At 52.0% G+C, this 12,220-nt stretch overlaps 1 protein-coding gene across 10 annotated transcripts in view; it reads right to left on the reverse strand.

The window, feature by feature from the left end:
- The window catches only part of Lingo1 (leucine rich repeat and Ig domain containing 1), a 181,592-nt gene that overhangs the window by 108,822 nt on the left and 60,550 nt on the right, over positions 1-12,220 (reverse strand). For 3 of the 10 annotated variants that reach the window (XM_087561983.1, XM_087561985.1, XM_087561986.1), the window contains exon 1: positions 471-596. The exons of the other annotated variants lie outside the window; for them this stretch is intronic. The gene's annotated coding sequence lies outside the window, so the exon portion shown is untranslated. Of the gene's footprint in view, positions 1-470; positions 597-12,220 lie in introns of those variants that run through there. 10 annotated transcript variants of the gene reach the window in all.

Raw genomic sequence — 12,220 nt, forward strand, 5'->3', positions numbered from 1 at the left:
TGAGGTTTTCCAAATACAGATCTGACAGGAGAGGCCCTAGGCTGGTGCAGTCCTTCTAAGAGAAGGTAAAAATGTAAATTTCCAAGCACAGGTGGTGCACACATTTAACCCCAGTACTCAGGAGGCAGAGACAGGCGGATCTGAGTTTGAGGCCAGCCTGGTCTACAGAGTGAGTTCTAGAACAGCCAGAACTACACAGAGAAAAAACTCTGCCTCAAAAAAAAAAAAACCAATAACAAAAATCTAAATTTCTATCACTGCATAATATTGATTTACTATTCAAGTACAATAGACAAACTCCTATTCCAGGCCACTTCTCAGAGGCACTGAGTGCCCTCTGGGGTACACATGAACCTGTGGAGAGGTGTATGTGCAGGGTCAACACTGGGGTGCACCAGCTCCTGTGTCTTCCCCAATGCCTTATAGATCTTTCCATGTCCTCACAGGGTACCACTGTTGCTTATACTCACCGGGCACCTACTTGTGCACCAGACAGCAGGCCAAGAGCGCCATGGTTAACCCCGCGGGTCCTCACAGCATGTTTTTGACATGGGGCCACTAGCCCATCATTCTCTGGAGCAGCGGGTCTCGACCTGCTTTGTAGGTCACATATCAGACATGTGCATATCAGATGTTTACACTATGATTCTCAACAGTAGCCAAATGACAGTTATGACGTAGCGATGAACGTAATTTATGCCTCACCACAACATGAGGAACTGTATTAAAGGGTTGCAGCATTAAAAAGGTTGAGAACCACTGCTCTTGAGGATATTGGAGTGTTGAATGGTAATCAGTGAGCTGCCCAGAGGCTCCTAGTTAGAGAGAACACAGCAGAGCCTGGAGCTTGAAGTGCCATACATGCTATACTGTGCTCCTCCACAAGGGGGCACACCCTCTCCAGATGACTAGGAACCCCAAGGATAGTTGCCTGGTAGGTTCCAGCTCTTCATTTCAAATGTTACCTACTGGTGGTGGTGGTACGTGGGGAATCCTGCTTCCTTGCGTAATACAAGTATTTCTCTAGGCGCATTCCCAAAGGGTAGATCAAAGCATATACCCACTCCAGATTTTTCTAATTGTTGCCAGATGCCCTCCAAAAACTTATTTGAGCTGACATGTTATCTAATTCCCCATGACAGCTTTTACTCAAGATTAGTTCCAGCCAGGTACATGCCTTTAATCCCAGCACTTGGGAGGCAGAGGCAGGCAGATTTCTGTGATTTCAAGGCCAGCCTGGTCTACCTAGTGAGTTCCAGAACAGCCAGGACGACACAGTGAGATAGTGTGATGATAGTGATCAGATAGTGGTCTGAGATGACATCTCTATTTTGTAGGAAGGGGGAAAAAGCCTAAGAATCAGAGAGATTAAGTCAGTTGTCCAGTGTCCAATCTACCACAGAATCATGACAGGAAGAGTTAGCTGGAAGGAAGAAGGGAGGGAGAGAGAAGATGCTCAGCTCTCAGCTCCTTCTGTCTTCAGAGGTGTCCTGGCTGGTGTCTCGCGGTGCTCTCAGGAGCAAGGCTCTGATCCCCTCCACTCCATGAGATGGTCATAACAACACACCCAGAAAGCTGTTTGGCCAGACCAACGGTCATGCTCTATGTCCTGGTCCCCAAGAGCTGGACAGTATGTGGTGTACCGATGGCCTCTCCCACCTGTAGATACTTATCTCTAGCCTCCCGGGAGTAGTCTCCTCTGCAGACTCCAGACAGCGGAGGTCACAGTGTCCACAGGCTCTCTTCCCTTTCCTGACCCCTCACTGGGCTGGTTTCACAGGTCTAGACTTTCTACACAGCTGCCTCCAGCTCCCTCATGCTAGCCCTGGTCTCCTGAGCACAGCTCCAGAACTAGAAAACAATTTATTATCCCCACTTAACTCTCCCAGCAGCCCTGTCCAACGCAGAACACTTCATTTTTAAGCCCAAAGTGTATCTCCCTCCACCTTGACTTCTCTTTATCCCACACGCCCACAACCAAGTCATCGCCAGCCATGGCCGTTGCTCCTCAAACACATCCAGACCCTGAGTTCTCAGCTCCCACTCTGCCCCACTCTGCCCTACTCTGCCCCTGCCCTGCTGGAATCTGAGCTGCATGGACAACAGCTCAAAGCAGGATGCAGACTCAGGATATGCTGTGGCCGTCCCGCAACAGCAACTCTTTGTAAAGCCTCCAGGGTCTGCCCCACTCTCAGAATTCCCTTCCAATCACTATGGCATCTAGCCTCCGTTAGGTGGGCCAGCCTCAGGCTGCAGACAGCTTACTCCTGGTGCAAAGCCCTTCCCTCAGATGGCTACTCCTCCCTCCCCTCAGCACCCCCCCCCCCGCTATAATGCCTGGACACACCAACCACTCACCCTCACAGCATTTTCCCCCACCTGACCTTGCCCTGCTTGTGTATGTGTGTCCCTGTCCCTTGTCTGTCTTTCTCAATACAGACCGCAGATACTTTGTCCGCCTCTGAACTTCTGTGTGTACGGTGTGCAACCAAGTGAATGCTCAGAAACTTATTTAAGTGAATGAACGAATGAGCTGGTGAATAAATAAAATTAGTGGAGCCAGCTATCAGTGACTTAACTCTCTGAAGGAGAAGTCTCCTGTGGGAAGTAGGAAGGAGTCACAGGGCACCCTCACCAGGGCAGGACCCTGAGCATAGGCTGTTCTGGGGCAGAGGCTGAGCAGTGGGGATGGATAGGCACCAGTGGGGCTTGCAGCATCCCTGGGATGCCGAGCTCAGCAACCTCAACCAAGGGGCACGTGGGGCTTTCACACCTGCCAACCCACCCCACTCAGGAGGGAGCCCTGGGGCAGCCAGCAGCTGAGAGAGGCTGGCAGGGGGCCAGCATGCCTGCCAACAGCTGGCGCTGCTGCCAGGCAGCCGGGTAATCATGTTAGCCAGCGGAAATTGGTCCAGGGAGTTTTTTTCCTTCGCCTCCCATTTTCTTTCTCTTCCCTTCCCCCTCGGAGCTGCAAGACTCATAAGATTGATCTTCGCCTGAAACGGAGGAGATAACTCGATATAATGAACTCCACCGTCCCTCTTGCTGTTTGGAGCTTTTAAAAAATTTAACGGGGCTGGGGACAAAGGGGGAGAAGCTGTTCTCGGGGCTCTCTGGAAGCCCCCGGCCCTGTTCTCAGCCCCTCCCCCAACTTGGCTTCTGCCTCCTTTCCTCTCTGCTCCCCTGGGATGCCTTCCTGGAACAAGGTTAAAAATATCCCCTTTCTCTTGCAGGTCTGAAACATAATTTTGGGAGGTCAGGACTGGGTCCACCAATGGCCCCGCTTCCCACAGCCCCCAGCCTCATTGCTGGCTCCACTCCCCAGAGTCACCAGCCTGCCTTGGGGGTAAGGGGCCTGACAAGTTGGCTCAGTCCATTGCTCTTCAGCAGGCCAACTGCCTACTGAGGCACTGGCAGGTGCGTGGCTTTTGTTCCTGCAAACAGCTCTTTACAGAGCTGCCTAATGACACAAAGGAGCCCAGCTCGATGCACCCGGGCACTGAGCACAACTCACTGGGCAGCCCTCAGTCCCACCTCTTTTTTGCTTGGTAGCCCCTCAGCTGGTGTCCTATCCATATTCACATAGCTGTTTAGTGAGCACCTACTCTGTGCCAAGCACTGGACTGGGAGCTGAGACCACCAAGCCCTAAAAAAACATACAAAGCCTGGTGACAATCATCTGTCAGTGGCCACACAGGTGGAGGACACATTGGAAAGAGCTTTACGGGACAGGCCAGGGAGCCCCCGGGTATGGTAGTAATCAGGGAAGGCCTCCTGAAGGATGTGCCCTTCTAGTGAGAGCCAAAGGACAGTGAGACTACGAGGCTGGGGAAGAGGAGGGATATTATGGGGTGCATGCTACTAAATGGGGCCTCTCATCTGGTGTTCTCGGCCAGCAGAAAGAGACCAGATCCACAATTTACTTAGCACCCAAGGCCTGGCCTCACATACTCTCTGCCTGCTGGACCTCGCTAAACCTGGTGCACCTTTCAGGAGACAGCTCGATGCTTCCTTGGTAGCTCTTAACTGAATGGATATCTCCGGTTTTCAACTCTCTGCTCTTGAACCAGCTCAGTCTCTGGCACCCTCAGATCCAGAATGCAGGAGAGACAAGGGCTGTGGGCCTAGGAAGAGAACCCCAAATCCCCTTCCAAGATGTGCAACCACACAAGCAGGTCTGGCCACCCAGGAAGGTCTGTGGCCTGTGCTCTCCCTAGGGCCTCCTGCTGGCAGGAGGAAGAAACCAGTCTGACCTTGCAGTTCTGAAGGCAAGTAAGGACCTTCTTCCCACCTCAGCTTCCCTGTGCAGCCCCCTGGGGACTACAGACATCAGGGAGACCCAGAGGTACAGGGAGTTCAGTGCAAACCAGCCCTGCTCTGCTTCTGAAAGAAGACACTCTAGCCTCCATGCAGACCTGAAAAACTTACCAAGACCTCAGCAGAAGCAGAAGCCCACAGGGGCTTGAAGGAGCCCTGGGTTCAGAGGAAGGAAGGTGGCTAGTGAGGCAGAGGCAGGGAGAGGCTTGGGCCTCAGAAAGTGCTGTGGTAGAGGGGTAATGGACTGGCCCAAGCAGGTTTGTTCCAGCTAGCCACCTAGCCGAAGCCCCTCGTGCCAGACCGGAGCAGGACCAAGGTGCTGGCAAGCATGAGGGGCCCCTGGACATACTTTTAGAAGCCTCTGAACAGGGAGGAGACCAGGCCTGCCCACAACAGCCTCCTGCTGCCAATATGCAGAGGCAGACAGTAAGCCTCACAGAGTACTTTGGGGGAAGGGGGCACTACCTGCCCTTCCAGAGCCTCTCTGAGATGGACAGCTACATCTCCCTTTAGAGAGGAGTAAACCGAGACTTGAGTCAGAACGACTTCCCAAACATCCATGTTAGCTCATGGTGGGGACAGAGCAGAACCCAGGCCTGTGTGAATGTCAAGCAGCTAACCACAGTAGCCCAGCAAGACAGAGAAGCCAAACAGCTCCTAAGCCTGAAACCCTGTAAATTCCAAAATTGTATTTAGCCCATGAGGTATGACAAGGTCACAGCATAGTCGAGGAAAACGAATTCCAAGGATGACATGCTGTTGAAGGAGACGAGGACTTTGGCAAGAGACTGGAATAAAGTTGGTCACCAAAGAACAAGGAACTGCCTTGGAGCTAAGTGTGGCCAGCCCTGGCAGTGCCCCCTGGAAAGAGACAGTGAGCATTTAAGCTGGCCAGAGGGAGCCCTGTAGAGCCTCCTGCCTCAGCTGCCTACACCAGTGCATCCCCTAACTAGAAGGCTCCTAAGAGTCAGCCGTCCCTTTCTCTCTAAGCTCCTCCCCTTGATCCTTCTGCCCTACATCATCACCAGCTCACCTTTGGCCCATTTGCCCACCTGTACCAGGAACAAGCACCTAGAGTCCCTTGGGGACTTAAGGGAGGGACCGAAGACACTGCCATATCCTGTGTAAAAGCAGGTGTGTAATTCCCACCCCAGGAGATGCAGAAGGACAGGAAGAGGGCCAGACTTGGGAGCAAGGGGAATCAGAGCTCAGCCTTCCCAGACTGTGGCCCCTAATCTGTGTCCTGTGCACCTCTCTAACGGGATGAGTAGGGTCCAAAGAGCTCAGGCCAAGGTTCCTGGAGAGCCTGGTTGCAACAGAATGGGGAACAGCTTTGCTGTTCTCTCCTCCAAGAACCTTTCCACAGGCAAATCACAGTTTGATATAAAAGCAGAGGTAAAGACAAGGAGCCTTTAGGTGGCTGAGGACTCAGTTCCACCTTAACGAGCTGCTGGGAGGACAGCTAAAGGCAGGGGAGAAGCAGAAATCTGCTGCCACTGCAGTGAGAAGCAAACTGCCAGCTCCCCCGGGAGAGGAGCTTCAGTGAGACAGCTGGGTGGACACTGGGGTCTGGAGGGGCTGCCGCTGGGAGCTAGGTCTGGGCTCCTTCCAACTGGGTGTAAGAAGAGGTTTAATAGATTTGTCCCGGGAATGCTAAGAGTCCTAGGAGCAACCAAGTATTCCCATTCACCTACCAAACTATAAGGCCAACAGGAAAGTGTTTCTGAGCTTCTGCCATGTGGTCCCAGGGCTCTGGGTTCCCTTGGACCTACAGATGAGAGAAGATCTTGCCCTCAGCGAACCTCTGAAGAAAGTCATCTAAGCAAAGCCTGGTTCAGCGCCTCCCCAAGGAAGCTATGACACTTGCTGGACACCAGGTGCCTCTAGTAGACACTAGAATCTCCCCAGCAGAGCTTTGGAATCAAGCAAGTGTCAATCTGGACCCTAAGCCTTCCTTACTAGCCAGTCCCCAGCCTCAGGCCACTCCCCTGGCTCACTGAGATTGCCAGTCCTGGCTTGCTTTCTGAGTTACTTCATAGTTAGCATTGATCGAGTGAGTGCTTCACTGGTATGATTTCATTAGCAAGCACAACCACGAAGTCAGTGCTGTGTAGACCCTTTTCATAGGGGGAGTCAAGACAGAGGTTTCATGCCTCGAGCAAGGTCAAGCACACAGAGCTGCTAAATGTTGCAGCCAGGATAAATGTTGCAGCACAGCTGGACAGTGGCTCTAGATCCTACAACCAATGCATCAGAGTTGGGCCGAGCCTCCCTGCCTTCCAAACACCCCACTAATACCCAGTCCCACAGACATGCACCCCACTGAGCTGGTCATCAGTGGAAGACCCCCGGGGTAAGAGAGCCATATATACCAGGACCTGCTATGAGTCAGACTATACACCAGTCATCTCATACACAGGAATCGGGGCCAACTGCAAGGGTCCTGAGGCTCAAAATTTGTCAAGTGGCTTTCCAATGTCACCTCGTTGCCAGACTCAATGTGCATCTAGCAAGGCTTGGGCGTGCTGGTGGTGGGATGGGCACTCGTTTTAAATGGAGGTCAGTATATGGTGGCTGATGGCTCTGGGGCCACCTGGGGAGGGTATAGAGCACCTGAGCCTAAAGGAACAAGAGAGTATAAGAACAGGAGAGAGGGTCAGTCAGTCATCAGGCAGGCAGGCAGTCAATAAACATTGCCTAGAACCCTCTGTAAGCACAAGTGAACCAAGAGTGTCTTCCAGATTGCTGCCTAGAGGCCACCATCTCCCCCAGCCCATAGGTTGCTGTAACCTTTCCTTTCTTCCTATCTGATTCCTGCTCAACTATTCAGTTTAGGTTGAAAGCCAGTATTGCCACCACTTCCAAGAAGCCATCCCTGGTTGTCCTCATACCCCTCAGGGGACTCTGTACCTGTGGTCTGGCTGGGGTGCACCTACGAGACAGACCGACTCCCACACCGCTGAGGTAAAGAGTGGTCAGGTACAGAAACACTCCTGTGGGGGAGGGGAACCTCCCTGGAAAATAACAGGTCCCTGCCCCGCATGAGCTCAGGTGGGAGCTGGCTGTACCTGCTGGCAGCAGCGCTAACATGATGGATGGTACCATTCAGGAAGAAATAAATCCCGAGGCTCCTGTGCCAGGTGAACTAGGGGGTGTATCCATCTTAGAGATGCTTAATGAATGTGCTGGCTGCAGCAGACAACAGCAAATACATCTGCCTCCCACCCCCTTAAGCCTCAGGCCCCAGGGTATACCCCAGGCTTACTTCCTTCTCCAGGTTTTCATAGAATCAGGGATGGCAGGTGCTGAAGGGGCCCAGTGATTGGCTGGTACAGACCAAAGCCCACATCACATAGATGGTAGAACTGAAGCCAGAGGGGGTGCAGATGTACCCAAAGACACACAGGGAAGCAGAAACCAAAGCAGGGCACCAGCCTCGACCTCATGGCTCTGCCCTCAGAATGCTCTACACAAGTGATTCTCAACCTGTGGGTTATGACCCCTTTGGAGATCAAATGACCCTTTCACAGGGGTCACCTAAGACCATTGGAAAGCACAGATAGTTACATTATAATTAATAATAATAATAATAATAATAATAATAACAAAATCACAGTTATGAAGTAGCAATAATAACACAATTTTATGGTTGGGGGTCACCACAACATGAGAAACTGTATTAAAGGGTTGCAGTGTTAGGAAGTTTTGAGAACCACTGCTCTAAACCTTCCCTTGCCCAAACTTCCTGATGTTCTAAGAAAAAACCCTGACTACCCTGTCTCCTGGCCCAGGATTGATTTTCCACAGCACCAATCCCAGGTCCCCCTATCCCCTGATCCCTCACCGGGTCCAGTATGGCCCATATGTCTTGTTCAGCAGACACCAGGGATTAGCATAGCCTGAGACTCACGTCCAGGTGTCCCCACCCTGAGTCTATCACTCTCCTGCCTTGTCCAGTGAGCCTGTCCTGTTGGGAAGTGGGGCTCAGTGGCTGACCTTGCCTGCTTGCCAACTCCCAGGACCTCAGAGCAAATCCCTCAATGAAGGAGAGAGAACCTGTGAGCAGGCCCTAGGGGGTCTAAAGGAGGAAGTGGGAAAGGCCCAAACCTGAGAAACTACCAGACATCAAGCCAGAATCCCTGCCCCTTCCAACCCACCCAAAAACTCCATGCACTATCACCAGGCCTATAATGTCACCATTAAAAGGAAACATGGTTCTACTCAGGGTTCAGAGGCATTAAAGTCTCTTAACAAAGTGTGGCTATTCCAGAGAGAAATGTGCCCTCAGTCATGGCCACTGCCGTACATCAGCAGAGGAAGAAGGAGAAAGTGATGTTTGCATTCTCTGTCAGACTCCAGCAACAAGTGTCTAGCCGTTGGCTAGACCAGTGAGAGGCAGAAGCGGGATTTAACTCAGGTTCCCCTTCCTCCGGTGTGACTCCAGACAGTGGTGTCTGGTGCCGTCCAGAGCAGTGAGATGAACCACTAGCCACACCCATGAGGGCTGCCAGACCTTGGGTGGGTTTTGTTGTTCCCTGAGGTGTAAAATCCTCCTGAGTCCAGGCTCTGAGAGCTCTTCCTAAGGAGGTCATGTTCTTCACACCACATCACCCTCTGAAGAAGCCACACCCCCCACCCTTCTTCCATAGGCTGCCAGAGTTTTCCAGGGAGCAAAGAAACTGTCTTTAGCATCAGGTGATAACCCAAATTCGTGTCCATGAGCCTCTCTGAGACTCAGTTCCCTCCCTGTATCATGAGAGAGAAATCCACTTTGCAGCATCACAGCGGAGGAGGAAGAGGCAGTATGAATCCGTCTGCTTGTGGATATGGCCAACTGAAGCCCTGAAGCCCTCAGAGAAGCCCTGAAACAGGAAGTGTTCGCCACTAAGGGCAAGTTCTGCACAGGGAGCAGGAGCCAGGGAGCACGAGGAGAAGCTGGAGAAGAGCTACTCTATGCTACTCCAGGGATCCTCACACCTCCCACCCCGCCTCACTCCGGGAAAGGAGTCTAAGCCCCATCTCAGCTGCTGGCCCCAACCAGGCTGCTCTAAGGCCTTTGTAGCACTATGGCCCCAGGGACCAACCAGAGCCCACAGCCCTGTCCTATGTTACATCTCACCAGACCCTGTTCCTGACTCTCTGAGCAATCTCCCACACCTAGCCTCATGCTTCCTTTGAGAATACGGAGAGACCCAGGCTGGGTTGTCAGCTTGCCCAGGGTCTCTGCAGCTCAGGAGGGCCTGGAGCAGAGGACTCTAACACCTGATCTTGTCTCCCCCAAGATACATTTAGGAAGCACCTATGTGGGCCAGGCCCATGGTCCCTTCCCAAGAGCACGCTTCTTTCTCTACTCCCACAGTGCAGAGTAAATCTCACTGTTGCCTAGGATGCTGCTTCCTCCTCCTCCTCCTCCTCCTCCTCCTCCTCCTCCTCTTCCTCCTCCTCCTCCTCCTCCTCCTCCTCCTCCTCCTCCTCTCTTCTTCTTCTTCTTCTTCTTCTTCTTCTTCTTCTTCTTCTTCTTCTTCTTCTTCTTCTTCTTCTTCTTCTTCTTCATTTATTATATACACTGTAGCTGTCTTCAGACACACCAGAAGAGGACATCAGATCCCATTACAGATGGTTGTGAGCCACCATGTGGTTGCTGGGGTTTGAATTCAGGACCTTCAGAAGAGCTGAGCCATCTCTCCAGCCCGGGACGCTGCTTCTGAAGCACCTTGAGGACCTGCCATTGACCATAAAATAACCCAGACTCTCAGTCAAGTCCTGAAAAGCAGACTTCTGGCCATTGATTGGATTGGCCGTCTTGGTGGACAGTCATCTTTTCTTGACCAATGAACAGTGGGTTGGTTGGGAGCCTCAGAGCTGTGAAAGCCCACACTATGGCCAGCTTTGGAATGGATAAGAGTAGCATGAGTTCAGGAATAAGCATTTTTACAGCATTCTCTCAGAGCAGGACCACCATTTCCATGCAGTCTTCCCAACAGCCCTGGGGAGGATGGAATTGTGCCCACTCTACAGAGGGAAGGAGCCTCCTTGGTCCAGGCACATTCCTACATTGTGTCTGAACCAATATGTCTAACTTTGATCTTCTTCTCTGCCCTCCTTATCTCTATTGCTGGGAAACACAACCAGTGCTGCCCTGGAGAGGGAGGGAGAGAGGGAGAGAAAGAGAGGGGGAGAAAGAGAGGAGAAAGAGGAGAGGAGAGAGTAGGGGTAGAGGGAGGAGAGGGGGAGAGAGAGAGGAGAAAGAGGAAAGGAGAGAGTAGGGGTAGAGGGAGGAGAGAGCGGAGAGAGGAGAGGGAGGGGAGAGAGAAAGAGAGAGAGAGACAGAGAGACAGAAAGAGAGAGAGGGAGGAGGGAGAGAGAGAGAGACAGAGAGAGACAGAGAGAGAGAACCATCCCAGTGCCCCAGATGCCTTCTGAAATAACCTTGTCGACTCAGTCTGATCCCAGGGTGGGGCTGCCTTCCTCTGGGGCTGCCTCCCTCTCCCTATCTCTCCCACTCACACTAGCAAATGAGTAAGAAGAATAGAATTACAGTTTGGCTTCACAAGACACAGAATTAGCAGGATTAAATATAAATAGCTATTAAAAGTGCCTTATAATTAAATTCATTTTCGAGTTATTTGTTTTACACACACACACACACCCACACGTGTGCACACACACACACACACATACACACGAGCTTGCGTCCCCAGCTCTACGCAGAGCGGGTGTCAAGGCCCCCCGGATGATAACCAGCCTCCTCCCACTGCTGCCTCTCTATAGAGCTCGCATGTCTGTGCTCCCTCTCTCTCCCCTCCCTGGCCCTCTTCGGATCCCCCCCCCCAAACTTTCCCAGAAGAACGAGCGCCAGCAATTACTGCTACAGCTATTCCCATGTGCTGACTAGACACTTGACACCATCACCCCCTTTTATTCTGCCCAAAGATGTTTTGTCACTCGATAAATACTTGGTTGTGGGCCAAGTGCTTAATATTATTTAATCCCCACAATGCCACTCACCCCTCCATTAAGCAAGTACTAGTTGAACATCTACTCATGCCAAGGTTTGGTAAATGCTAGAAATACTTGGCCTTCGAGATTCCCCTCCTCTTCCCTTAAGAATCCACCATACAGAAAAACACCAATCAGATATGGGACCATTCAAGAGCCAAGTGGGAAGAGGCCAGACAGGCCAGGGAAATCCCAGAAGTTAGATGCTGAGGTGAAGTCCTAAGGACTGTGAGTACTTGGCCTGGTCATGTCCCTTCTCTCTTTATGTTTAGGGCAGGGACTGGAGTGGGCATGTCATCAGGGATGCTAGATTGACCTGTCCTGAGCCAGATACACTCTGTGCATGACCTACTATGCCTCTGAGTGGCCCTGGAGGGTCTGCCCCTGTCTAGTTGATATTACAGAGTTAGCACTCGAAAAGCACTCTGCACTAGTACAAAACTCAAGATCAGTGGCCTCCTTCACCATCACCAGTTAGGACCTCTGCAGAGTAGCATCAGACGTGAGAGGACATGGGTGCTGTGAAGCCACACACAAGAAAAGAGGACAAGGCCTGTGATGATGTGGGTCCCCTCGAAGGGCGACAAAAAGCCTTGGAGATGGAATGGGAGGGCGTCCAGTCATCAGCACCCCAAGCCTCTCCATCAGCTTCTTGTGCTCTGATGACTTTGGAGTGATCTGCAGACCCTCCCTGTGGGCTGCAGGAAGACTAAACCCAAAGCCTGGGAAGGGTCACTTCCAACACATTATTTGAATATAGCCATTCAACCTGCCACACGGCCTCCTGGGCCCTGGCAGAGGCGTGGGAAGGAAATCACCCTCCTAGTGGTTGGGGGAATAGAGACACAAGACAGAGCCAAGATAAAGGCGTGGCCTTCAGAAGCAACCATCAAACTACCAGCAC

The sequence above is a fragment of the Rattus norvegicus genome, chromosome 8 (assembly GCF_021556685.1).
Source record: "Rattus norvegicus strain SHRSP/BbbUtx chromosome 8, alternate assembly SHRSP_T2T, whole genome shotgun sequence".
In the NCBI taxonomy this organism is placed as follows: Eukaryota; Metazoa; Chordata; class Mammalia; order Rodentia; family Muridae; genus Rattus; species Rattus norvegicus.